This window comes from Cryptomeria japonica, chromosome 5 (genome assembly GCF_030272615.1).
Source record: "Cryptomeria japonica chromosome 5, Sugi_1.0, whole genome shotgun sequence".
Lineage (NCBI taxonomy): Eukaryota > Viridiplantae > Streptophyta > Pinopsida > Cupressales > Cupressaceae > Cryptomeria > Cryptomeria japonica.
Genome location: NC_081409.1, coordinates 536,099,092 through 536,110,622, shown reverse-complemented (window position 1 = coordinate 536,110,622; position 11,531 = coordinate 536,099,092).

Genomic DNA, 11,531 nt, shown 5'->3' with positions numbered 1-11,531 from the left:
GGGGTCTGCACATGTAGAAAGGCCAACAGCCTAGAGCTCACTGCTCAATCACAAATGGGAGTCACACTGACTACAGTTGGATGGTTAAATCCAATAAGAATGTACTACACAAAATAGCATCTTCATATGCTAGATTCAGTACCAGTGTAATGCTGATATGCTTCTACAAAAACCTAACTTCACCTTCAAATGATGTCTTCGTGTATGGCTCTGCTTTATCTCACATATACCTTTTCTTAAATCTTTTTCGCATTCCACACTTGATCTTACAAATAAGATCTTACATTTATACCATACCCTAAGACCAATTTTAGTAGGTCGACTCTACAAGATATTACAATAAAAACATTTTACAAATAATACAATATCTGATGTAATAACCGATTGAACATGTCAGCTTAATGCATTTACAACAATAATAAATCTTCTCCATAGCATGCCATGCTGATCTGGAAAAGATAAACCTACCTGTGTAACCCTAGATAACCTGGACCTATTTGCCGGTAAAAGCAAATATGCAAATAAGAATATACCAATGATTATTACTTCAACATAAAGTGTCCACATGATGTCTTCGACATTACCAAGTGTCTTCCATGTCATTGCAGGTACCAGTTAATCATATACTGGTAATTGTTGCATAGTTTACTGTTTGCCGGTGAATGTTGTTGGATCTCCAAAGTAGGTGTATTTAGTAGGTGTTGACATCAATGACAAAACCATACCAAAATACCAACAATCTCCCCCTTTGGCATTGATGACAACACAAGATGGAAAAACCATCAAAGTGCCAAAACAGAAATGCCAAGTGTAAAACCAATAATCTCCTCAAAGTGACAATCTCTCCCCCTGGAAGCAACATGAGTTATTTTATGTTATCCTGTACCAATTTTCACCATAGATATCTCTCCTCAATTGATAATGTGTTTTTCCATATATCTCTCCCCCTTTGACATCAAATTCCAAAGCTATAAAATTTAAGTCCATACAAAAATACCTACTCCCCCTGAGAAGTAGCTTCCTCATCAAATACCAGAATAAAAGATTTGTTCATTTAATTTTGTCAGTTAATCATATAGTGGTAATTGTTGCACAGTTTACTATTTGCCGGTGAATGTTGTTGGATCTCCAAAGTAGATGTATTTAGTAGGTGTTGACATCAATGACAAAACCATACCAAAATACCAACAGGGCCATGTCAATTATAGATATCTTCAGCAAATGAGTACACAGGCACTTGTTCTTGGGCTCCCAACGATTTCCTGCACTAATGGTGTTTGTCATGGTTGTGTGCTTGGCACGAATCATAGAGATACCTTTCCGAAGGGAAAAGCCCCTCATGCTTTGGCACCCTTGGAGTTGATTCGCAGTGATCTCATGTCATTTCCCACTCCTTTTTCTAGGGCTAAGTATGTGTTTACTTTTATTGATGACTTCTCCATATGCACATGGGTGTACTTTCTTAAGTATAGGTCTGATGTCTTTGATTCATTTCGAATCTTCAAGACATTTATAGAGAAGTAGTCTGGTTGTTCTATTTGGTGGATACATACAAATAATGGGGGGGAGCATGTGAATCAGGCTTTCAAAGTTTTTTGCACTGAGCATGGTTTGCAGCATCAGTTTACTGTTCCCTACACCCCTCAGTAGAATGGTGTCACTAATTGCAAGAACAAAACTTTACGGGAGATGGCGAATTGTATGATTCAGTCCAGGTCCATGGATTCATCTTTTTGGGCTGAGGCAGTCAATTGTGCCAACTATATTCAGAATCAGATGCCTCACAAAGCTATTCGACATATGAATCCTGAGGAGGCTTGGTCTCACAACAAGCCTAATGTTTCTTTTTTCTGAGTATTTGGCAGTGAGGCATGGGCTTTTATCTCCAATGTACAGAGGAAAACCATGGAGCAGAAGAGCCGACCTCTCATTTTTGTTGGCTACTGTGAGGATGTTAAGGTGTACAGGTTGTTTGATCCTGATTCCAGAGAGGTCTTGTTTCGACAGGATGTTCAATTTGATGAGCGCCTTCCCACAGTGGATACCCTAACTCCAGTGTCTACTCCTTCCACTGCATCTCTTCAGGCTCTTTTTGAGGATGATTCTGATGATGGTGTTGATGATCCACCATCCCCACTTCCACCTACTCCACCTTAGATTCCCAAGTGGGCTCACCTTACTATTGAGGCAACAGGTCCTATGGTCGGTGATCCTTCAGATACTCGTCACACCCGTTCTCATACTGTGGGTTCTATTCTTTTGAGTCATGCTATTTCCAATGATCCTCAAAAGTTTTCAGAGGCTACTGATCACCCTGAGTGGGATTGTGCTATGGAGGAGGAGTATTCTTCTTTGATGAGGAATCATACTTGGGATCTTTGTCGTCTTCCTAAGGGTAGAAAGATGGTTAGGTGTCGTTGGTTGTATCGCACCAAGTATGTTGTTGATGGTTCCATTAATAAGTACAAATCATGTCTTGTTGCGAAGGGTTTCTCATAGGTTGAGGGTATTTATTACTCTGAGACCTTTGCCCTTGTCACTAAGATGAACTCCAGTCGCTTTGTACTATCTCTTGCAGCTTCTCGGGGTTGACCTATTTTTCAAATGGATGTGAAGAATGCCTTCTTGCATGGGGATCTACAGGAGGAAATCTACATGAAGTAGCCTCAGGGATTTGTGTAGGACAGTTCTTTGGTTTGTAGACTTCAGTGTTCATTGTATGGTCTCAAACAGGCCCCTCAGTCTTGGTATGAGAAGATGGATTCTTTCTTGCTCTCCACTGTGTTCACCCGCAGTCATTCTGACCACACAATATACATTCATCTTCTTGAGGGCAAGATCCTGATTCTTGTGCTATATGTTGATGATCTCCTTATCACAGGTAGCTCATCCTCTATGATTCAGCATACCCAGTGAGCCTTGATGGATCAGTTTGAGATGACAGATCTTGGTCTTCTGCACTATTTCCTTGGTCTTCAGGTGATTCAGTCTTCTGATGGGATCTACATTTATCAGCAGAAGTATGCTCTTGACATGCTTCAGTGCTTCAGCATTCTTGATTGCAAGCCTTCTCCCACTCCATTTTAGTCAGGGGTTATTTTGATCACCACTTGCCCCACTCCTTCAATAGATTCTACGCTTTACAAGCAGCTGGTTGGTAGTTTGTTGTACCTGACTCACACCCATCCTGATATTTCCTTTGCGGTTGGCCTTGTCTCTAGATTCTCCCATGATCCTCATGAGAGTCATTGGCAAGCAGCCAAATGCATTTTGTGGTACATTCAGGGCTCTAGTTCTCATGGCATTCACTATACATCAGGGGACCCTCACATTGTTGGCTACACTGACTCAGATTGGGCTAGTGATCTCACTGATCGGAAGTCTACTTCTGGCTTTGTTTTCTATCTTGGCTCTGGTATCACATGGTCTTGCAAGAAGCAAACTTCTCATGCATTATCATCTATAGAGGTTGAGTACCAAGCTACTGTGCTCGTCAGTCAGGAGATCTTATGGCTTCAACAGTTGATGACTGAGTTTGGTTTTCCTACTGATAGTCCCATTGTTCTTTGGTGTGACAATCAGAGTGCTATTCATATTTCCTACAACCCGGTAGAGAATCAGCGGATGAATCATATTGAGCTTCATATGCATTTCATCCGCCAGTTGATTCAAGATGGTGTTCTCATTCTAGAGTACATTCCCACTAACGAGCAGGTTGCAGACATATTCATGAATCCTTTCACATCACCGCACTCTATGCTTGGGCTGAAGGAATTTGTCCTTCGGGGGTCTTTATGAGGCCTTCCTTCCTTCTTCTTCTTTCAGCATGTTCTTTTATCTCTTTTTGGAGAGGAGTTTTTTCCCACTGGGTTTTCTCTTTTTTCTCCATTTCATAGAGATTTCATTGTATTTGGGTACTTGATCAAGCCTTGTTGTCAGGACCCATCTTTCCTGCTTTTAGTAGCTATTCTAGGTTTTAGCTTCTCCCTAAGTCTAGCTTAAGGGGGGGTGTTAGAGTAATTGGGTATTTACTTGATTAATTAAACAATATTTGTTTAATTCTTTAAATTCCTTATTATCTTTTTACACTTAAGCTAACATTAGGTGCCTAATAATTAATTCTTTTATTAATTATTATGTGCAAGCCTAGGTTTTCCCTTTTAGGGTTTCTTGACCTATTAGAGGTTATTTTTCTTTTCTTTGTATCATTATGACATTGCACATTTTGGTGAATATTGAGCTCTCATCTTTTGAGCATATTTTTCTTGTGTTTTTGTCTTTCAGATTATTTGCTTCCTTGCTTCTCCTTGTAACAGATTATTTAGCTTGCAGAAGATCTTTAGGCTCCTATGGTGTTGTATTTTCTCAACTCCAACAAATTAATCTTGAAAGAGGAATATTCGTAGGTTAAGAAATGAATATTTTAGAAGGTGTTAATTAGATCTAGTGAAGATGAATGATTCATATAGATGCACTGGTAGTAAGGAAATTATGCATATCATGAGGGATAAATAATTTGTAGGTTGCATATCTCATGGTTAGGGAATTAAAATATGATGCATTAAATCAAGATGGAATATGCTTATCATGTGTGTAGGATGTTATTATGGTAGTGATTAAGTAATGATGTTGAAGTACCCTAGGGAAAGATTAATGATGTTATGTTATTTATGCTTGCCTTATTTGATGAAATGAACAATGATGTATGTTCATTTTGGTTAAATGGTTAATGAATGTAATTAGATGGAGATGTTATGTGTTGCATTAGACGTTATTAGATGTTAATAGAAAAAAATTCTCCATTTGCATGTTAGATGTTTAGTTTCTCTAGGGTATTGTGGTAGGCATTACACTTGGTATCAGAGCCCATGTTCAAACACTGGGTACTCTGGTTTCAATTGAGCCTATTGTGCATGTTATCATTTAGCATGGGGTAGCCCAGTGGTTTTATCCCTTCTATTTATTTTCTTGTTATAGTTTTCCTAAATGATTATCTTACACTTTCCTTTGCATCTTACTTAGACAAGATTCCTGTTAGGGGTAGTGATCATCATTGTGCTGGTCACATGGGTAGTCATAGGGACCCTCATCTCGATGTTTCTGAAGAGTCACACCATGAGGAGCAGCAGCAGGAGCAACTTAGAGATGATGTGATTCCATAGTTGGTGAATATGCTTTAGGAGCTTCTTAGTCACCTAGAACTGAGACAGGAGGAGAGCCAGTAGGAGGGATCTCGTCATTCAGAGCATTGGGAGAGAGAGTGTTCACATTCTCCTAGGAGGAGAATTGAGGTGGATCAGGAGGTGCTTGCAACTAGTCACATGAGAGATCTAAATAGGACTCATCCTCCTACCTTTGATGTCTTAGGTAGTGGCATGGAGTCAGAGACATGGTTATTGGACTTAGGTAGGTATTTTGCTATGCACCAATGTAGCAGTAACACCAAGGTGAGATGTGCGATTATGAATCTTCATGATTTTGCGATGACATGGTGGCACATGGAGGAACAGAAGCTACATCTGGACATAGTAACGATATCTTGGGAGTTATTCTTGGAGTAGTTTCATGCTAGATTTCTTTCAGATCATTGGAGGAAAAGGAAGGCTGATGAGTTCCACAATTTGAGACAGAAGAGGATGACTATGGAGCGGTATGAGTGCAGGTTATTTTAGCTTATACAGTATGTTGGGTATGCAAATAATGAGCTAATGTTGATTCAACACTTTGTGAGAGGTCTCAGTGATTGTATTAGTGGAGAGGCTTGGATGCACGAACCTAAGACCTTGGAGGTAGCTATAGAGAAGGCAAGGCTAGCAGAGGAGAATGTTTCCTTAGCATTAGGAGAAGCAATTGGAGGAAAGATAGTTAGTGCACCTATTACAAAATCTATTATGAGGGGATCATAGCAACAATCTTCAGGATATGCTAGGAGTCATCCTTCTTCTTTTTGTGGTGGTCAACAGTTTAAGAAGAAGTTTTCTCAGGGGCAGAGCTTTGCACGAGGTGCTATATTTCAAGTTGATAACAGTCACAATCATCAGCGTGATAAGAGACCTACTCCTTCTCAACTAGCGTAGAGTTCTCAGCCAACTTCTAGTAGAGGCAGTGTTCAACAATCGAGTACAGCACCAGGTAGCAGAGTGTTTGGCAGGAAAAGATTATTTTGCATGCCATAGGTGGTATCTCTTGTTCAGTGTTATTTGATTCTAGAGCATCAAACTCTTTTATTTATCCTTTTCTAATAGAGTGATGTCGGCTTGCTATAGAAAAGAAAGATGATAGGTGGTAGGTAGAGTTAGCCACGGGGTCCAAAGTGGTAGTGGATTCCCTTGTGCTTAGTTGTCCTTTAGTTGTAGGAGATTGCCATACTTCTCTGGATCTTAATGTTATGTCCTTGGGATCTTATGATGTCATTCTTGGTATAGATTCACTTGGATCTCACCAAGAGCAGATAGATTATAGAGGTAAGAGAGTGTAGTGGGTGGATGATAGTGGGAAGAGTGTGGAGATTATAGGTATTCAAAGACATATCTCTCTTCGCATGATTTTTGCTATGCAAATGAAGAGGTGTGCGCGTAAGGGTTGCTATTTGTTTATGGTTAGAGTGAAGGATGTGGATGAGGGAGTTAGCCCGGAGGATTTATTGTAGCAGCATCCCATTCTTCAGGAGTTTGCAGATGTTTTTCCTAGTGATATTCCAGGTATGCCCCCTTGGCGAGATATTGATTTCAGGATTGATTTGGTGCCAATAGCTGAGCCTGTCTCTAAGGCTCCCTATCCAATGACCATGCAGGAGTTGAATGATTTGAGGGTTCATTTGGAGGAGTTGTTGGTGAAGGGGTTATTCATCCTTGTGTGTCCCCTTGGGGTACACTTGTGGTATTTGTGAAGAAAAAGGACGGATCTCTTTGACTATGCATTGATTATAGGAAACTTAATAAGGTGATGGTGAAGAACCGATATCCCTTTCCTTGGATAGATTATTTGTTTGATCAGATTAAGGATGCCAAGGTCTTCTCTAAGATTGACCTTAAGTTAGGGTATCACTAGTTGAGGATTCAGGAGGTGGACATTCATTGCATAACTTTTTGCACTAGATATGGTCACTATGAGTTCACAATGGTACCTTTTGGTATCACGAATGCACCATCAGTTTTCATGAGCTTGATGAATGGTGTATTCAAGTTGTATTTGGATAGATTTGTATTGGTATTTCTAGATGATATTTTGATTTATTTGAGATCATTTGAGGAGCATGAGGATCATGTGAGGCAAGTTTTGTAGTGTCTTAGGGAGAATCAGCTATATGCCAGTTTGGCAAAGTGTGAGTTCTTCCAGACATAGGTGGATATCTCGGGCATGTGATTTCTAGAGAGTGTACCATATTTGATCCCTCGAAGATTTAGATGATTGTTGATTGGCTAGCACCCACTAATGTGGTAGAGGTGTGAAGTTTCATGGGTTTAGCAGGATATTATCGTAGATATGTTTAGGATTTCTCCAGGATAGCTCATCCTATCACTTCTCTTTGGAGGAAAGGGAAGAAGTTTGTTTGGACAGAGTAGTGTGAGATAGCATTTCAGATCCTTAAGGAGCGTTTGACTAGTGCACCTATTTTAGCAGTGCCAAATCCTTTGGGGAATTTTATGTTGTGTATAGATGCTTCTTTGGAGGGTCTAGGAGCAGTGTTGATGCAGGATGGTCGTGTGATTGTGTATGAGTTGTGGAAACTAATGAATCATGAGAAGAATTATCCCACCCATGATCTTGAGTTAGCGGAAGTGGTTCATGCTTTAGTTAGATGGAGACATTTTATTCTTGGACATAGATCTAAGTGGCAAAGTGATCATCGCAATTTGCAGTATATCTTCATGCAGCCAAATCTGAATGCTAGACAAAGACGTTGGATGGATTTTTTATGTGAGTACGACTTTGAGGTGAGATACATTCAGGGTAAGGAGAATGTGGTAGCAGATGCATTGAGTCATAGGAGGCATGAGATTTCAGCAATGTCTCTTAGTATGGATTTGAGGAGACATATTCTTAGTACCCTTCCTTCAGATGTATTGTATCAGGAGGTTATTGCAGAGGTTGCCATAGGTAGAGCTCTTGAGGGCAGATATGTGGGTTACTTAGTGGATTCAGATGGACTTCTTAAGCATTTGGGACGCATTTATGTGCCCCCATCAAGCGGTCTTTGGGATTTGATATTTTTGGAGGCACATCTAGGTGTCAAGAAGATGCACACAGACTTGAGATAGATATATCATTGGCCTAGTATGAGGAGAGATATTGCATATTTTGTGTCATCTTGCCTAGAGTGTCAGCGAGTGAAGGCAGAGCATCAACATCCCACAGGATTAATACAGTCACATTTGGTTCCAAGATGGAAATAGGATATTATATCTATGGATTATATAGTTGGATTGCCCATGTCTTCACATCACCATGATGCTATTATGGTCATTGTAGATAGATTGACCAAAGTAGTGCACTTTTCTCCAATTAGATCTTCATATACAGCAGTGACAGTAGCTCGGGTTTTCTTGGAGGGAGTTGTGAGGTTGCATGGTATTCCTTGGTGGATTATATCAAATCATGATCTAGTGTTCACATTAGCATTCTAGACTGTTATTCAGCATGATTTGGGCACACAGTTGAACTTTAGTTCATCTTATCACCCTGAGACAGATGGACAGACAAAGAGGGTGAACCAAGTTTTGGAGGACATGTTGAAGATGTACGTGATGGATCAACAGTCTTGTTGGTAGGATTACTTATATTTGGTTGAGTTTGCCTACAATAATGGTTACCACATCTCTATTAGTATGTCTCCCTATCAAGCATTATATGGTAGACCATGTTGCACACCCCTGAGTTGGGAACAGTTAGAGGACATAGTGCGTATTGGATCAAAGATGTTGCAGCATATGGAGGAGCAGGTGGCTCACATTAAGGAGCATTTCATGGCTACACAGGATAGGCAGAAGAAATATGTGGATGCTTTGTTAGGATAATCGGTGAATAACTAAGAGGGGGGGTGAATCAGTAGTTAACAGATTATAACTTTTCATTCACAATACAACCTTAAACAAATCATGTACCGGTAAAGCACATAAAAATGCTGGTAATAATAGATACCGGTAAACAATACAACTTAACAATTAGCCAGATAATTAATGCAAAGAAACCATACCACATAACACCATGATTTGTACGTGGAAAACCCGGAAAGGGAAAAACCACGGTGGGAAGCCTACCCACAGTAGGTAGATACTTCTGTAGAAAGTATGTGATACAATGAGGGGCCTGTACTTGCAGGAAGGCACACTACCTAGAGCGTACTGCTCATTACAAAAGAGTCTCACTGACTACAGAGAGGCTACAACCATCTCAAGATAAATGGACAACAATCCAATAGAGTGAACTGCCAGAAATAGCATCTGCCTTGCTTGATCACAGTCTTAATTAAGCTCAGTGTCGAAGGACTAAATCCTCTTCTAAATCCAATTCGATCACCAATGATCAACCAACTCCTCTGCCTGAATGATATTACAATATTCGCATATTATATTCCCTGACCATGACCTTTCATAACCATGATATACTACAAAGAGTTTCTACCTTTTATTTATACAAACCCTAAGGCCTAAACCAACTAGGTTGGCCACCTAAAAGATATTACAATAAGATCATTACTTAATTCCATATTACAATGATATGCCATGTCATCTTAAGACTAAAACAATAATAACAAATCCATTAATCATCTTGAAACATTCCAGTAACGTATAGAGTACAAGTTAGCATGATACAGGTCCACAACCTAGATAGGTACCAGACCTATTCTAGGTCCACCACGCCAAAGCAATGTCTTCAAGCAGTTGAAGCATGATCAAAGAACATCTTCAGCATCCTAAAATCCATGAAGAAGTTGCACCAACACCAATTATGCATCTTGTCATGATTCCTCAATGAAAGCTCTGTCGGTAAAGCCTTAAACCAATGTTGGTAAGGGTTTACCAGAGAGTATGATAGCATCCAGTTACCAAACCAATACCAACTAACCAAAACATTCTCTTGGAGAATATAACACATGAAATCAACACATTTCACAGCCAAACATGTCGGAAGTGTCCAATAGATAGCCTACTCTACCGGTAACACTAGATCTTCTATCGTTAACCAAAACAAGTCTGTCAGTAATCAACCATAACAGCTAGTGTTGACATCAATGACAAAACATCAATGCAACACATAATCAATTCATCCATAATGCCAACAATCTCCTTCTTTGGTATTGATGGAAACACTAGATGTGAAAAACATCTAAGTACTAAGAAGTTCCAAACAAATATCCCCCTGTCGAAGACAACCAACAATCTGTGTGAATGATATCTCTGAATGATTTTTTTTTCATTTTTATTTTTATTTCTTTTTTTTTTCCTTTTTTTTTCTTTTTTTTCACATCACTCTAACTCCCCCTTTGACATCAATGCCAGAAATCTAAAAAAATTATCAAAGCAATAATATAGACCTCTGAATCTCAAAGCTGAATACTCCCCCAAAGTATTAGCACCACTCATTAGTGCTAGAATGAATAATGTTCCTGATAATGCATGTCAGATTGATGACAAACTTCATTAATCAAGTCTCTTTCGGAGGGGCAGAAACCTCTAATCCGTCTCTCAAATACTCAAATGATTCCTTAGATAGTGGTTTAGTGAATATTTCTGCAATCTATTCTTTAGTGTTCACATAAACCAATTTGACTTCCTTTGCTTCTACCTTTTCCTTTAGAAAGTTATACTTTACTGAAATATGCTTAGTCTTAGAGTAAAATACCAGATTTTTAGACATGTCAATAGCTGCAAAGTTATCACAGTAGATAACTACCGGTTCACTACAATTTATCCTGATATCCTTCAACATTTGCTTCATCCACAAGACTTGAGTGCAATTAGTTGTTGCTACAACATACTCAGCTTATGCAGTAGATAAAGAAATGCATGATTATTTTTTGTTGATCCATGAAACCAATTTCTTTCCAAGAAAGAAAGCTCCACCAGAAGTGCTCTTCCTGTCATCAGTATCTCCTACCCAATCTGAGTCAATATATGCACATAAAGTGAAATCATCATTTTTAGAATGCCATACGCCATATTTTGTTGTTCCTTGCAAATACCAAAATATTCTCTTTACTGCACATTCATGATTTTCTTTAGGATTAATTTGATATCTTGAAACAATACTTATTGTATTCAATAATATCAGGTCTAGTCTAAGTTAGATATAACAAACCACCAATCATAGACTTATATCTTGTCAGATTTATCGGTGTAGAATTATCCTTGATAGATAATTTCTCACTTGTCACCATAAGAGTACTTACCAGTTTGAAATTTTCCATACCAAAATTCTTCAACCATTCCCTCGGATACTTAGTTTGATAGATAAAAATGCCTTTGTCAGTTTGAGTAATCTACAAACCTAAGAAAAATTTAATCTCACCAGTCATGGACATTTCAAAT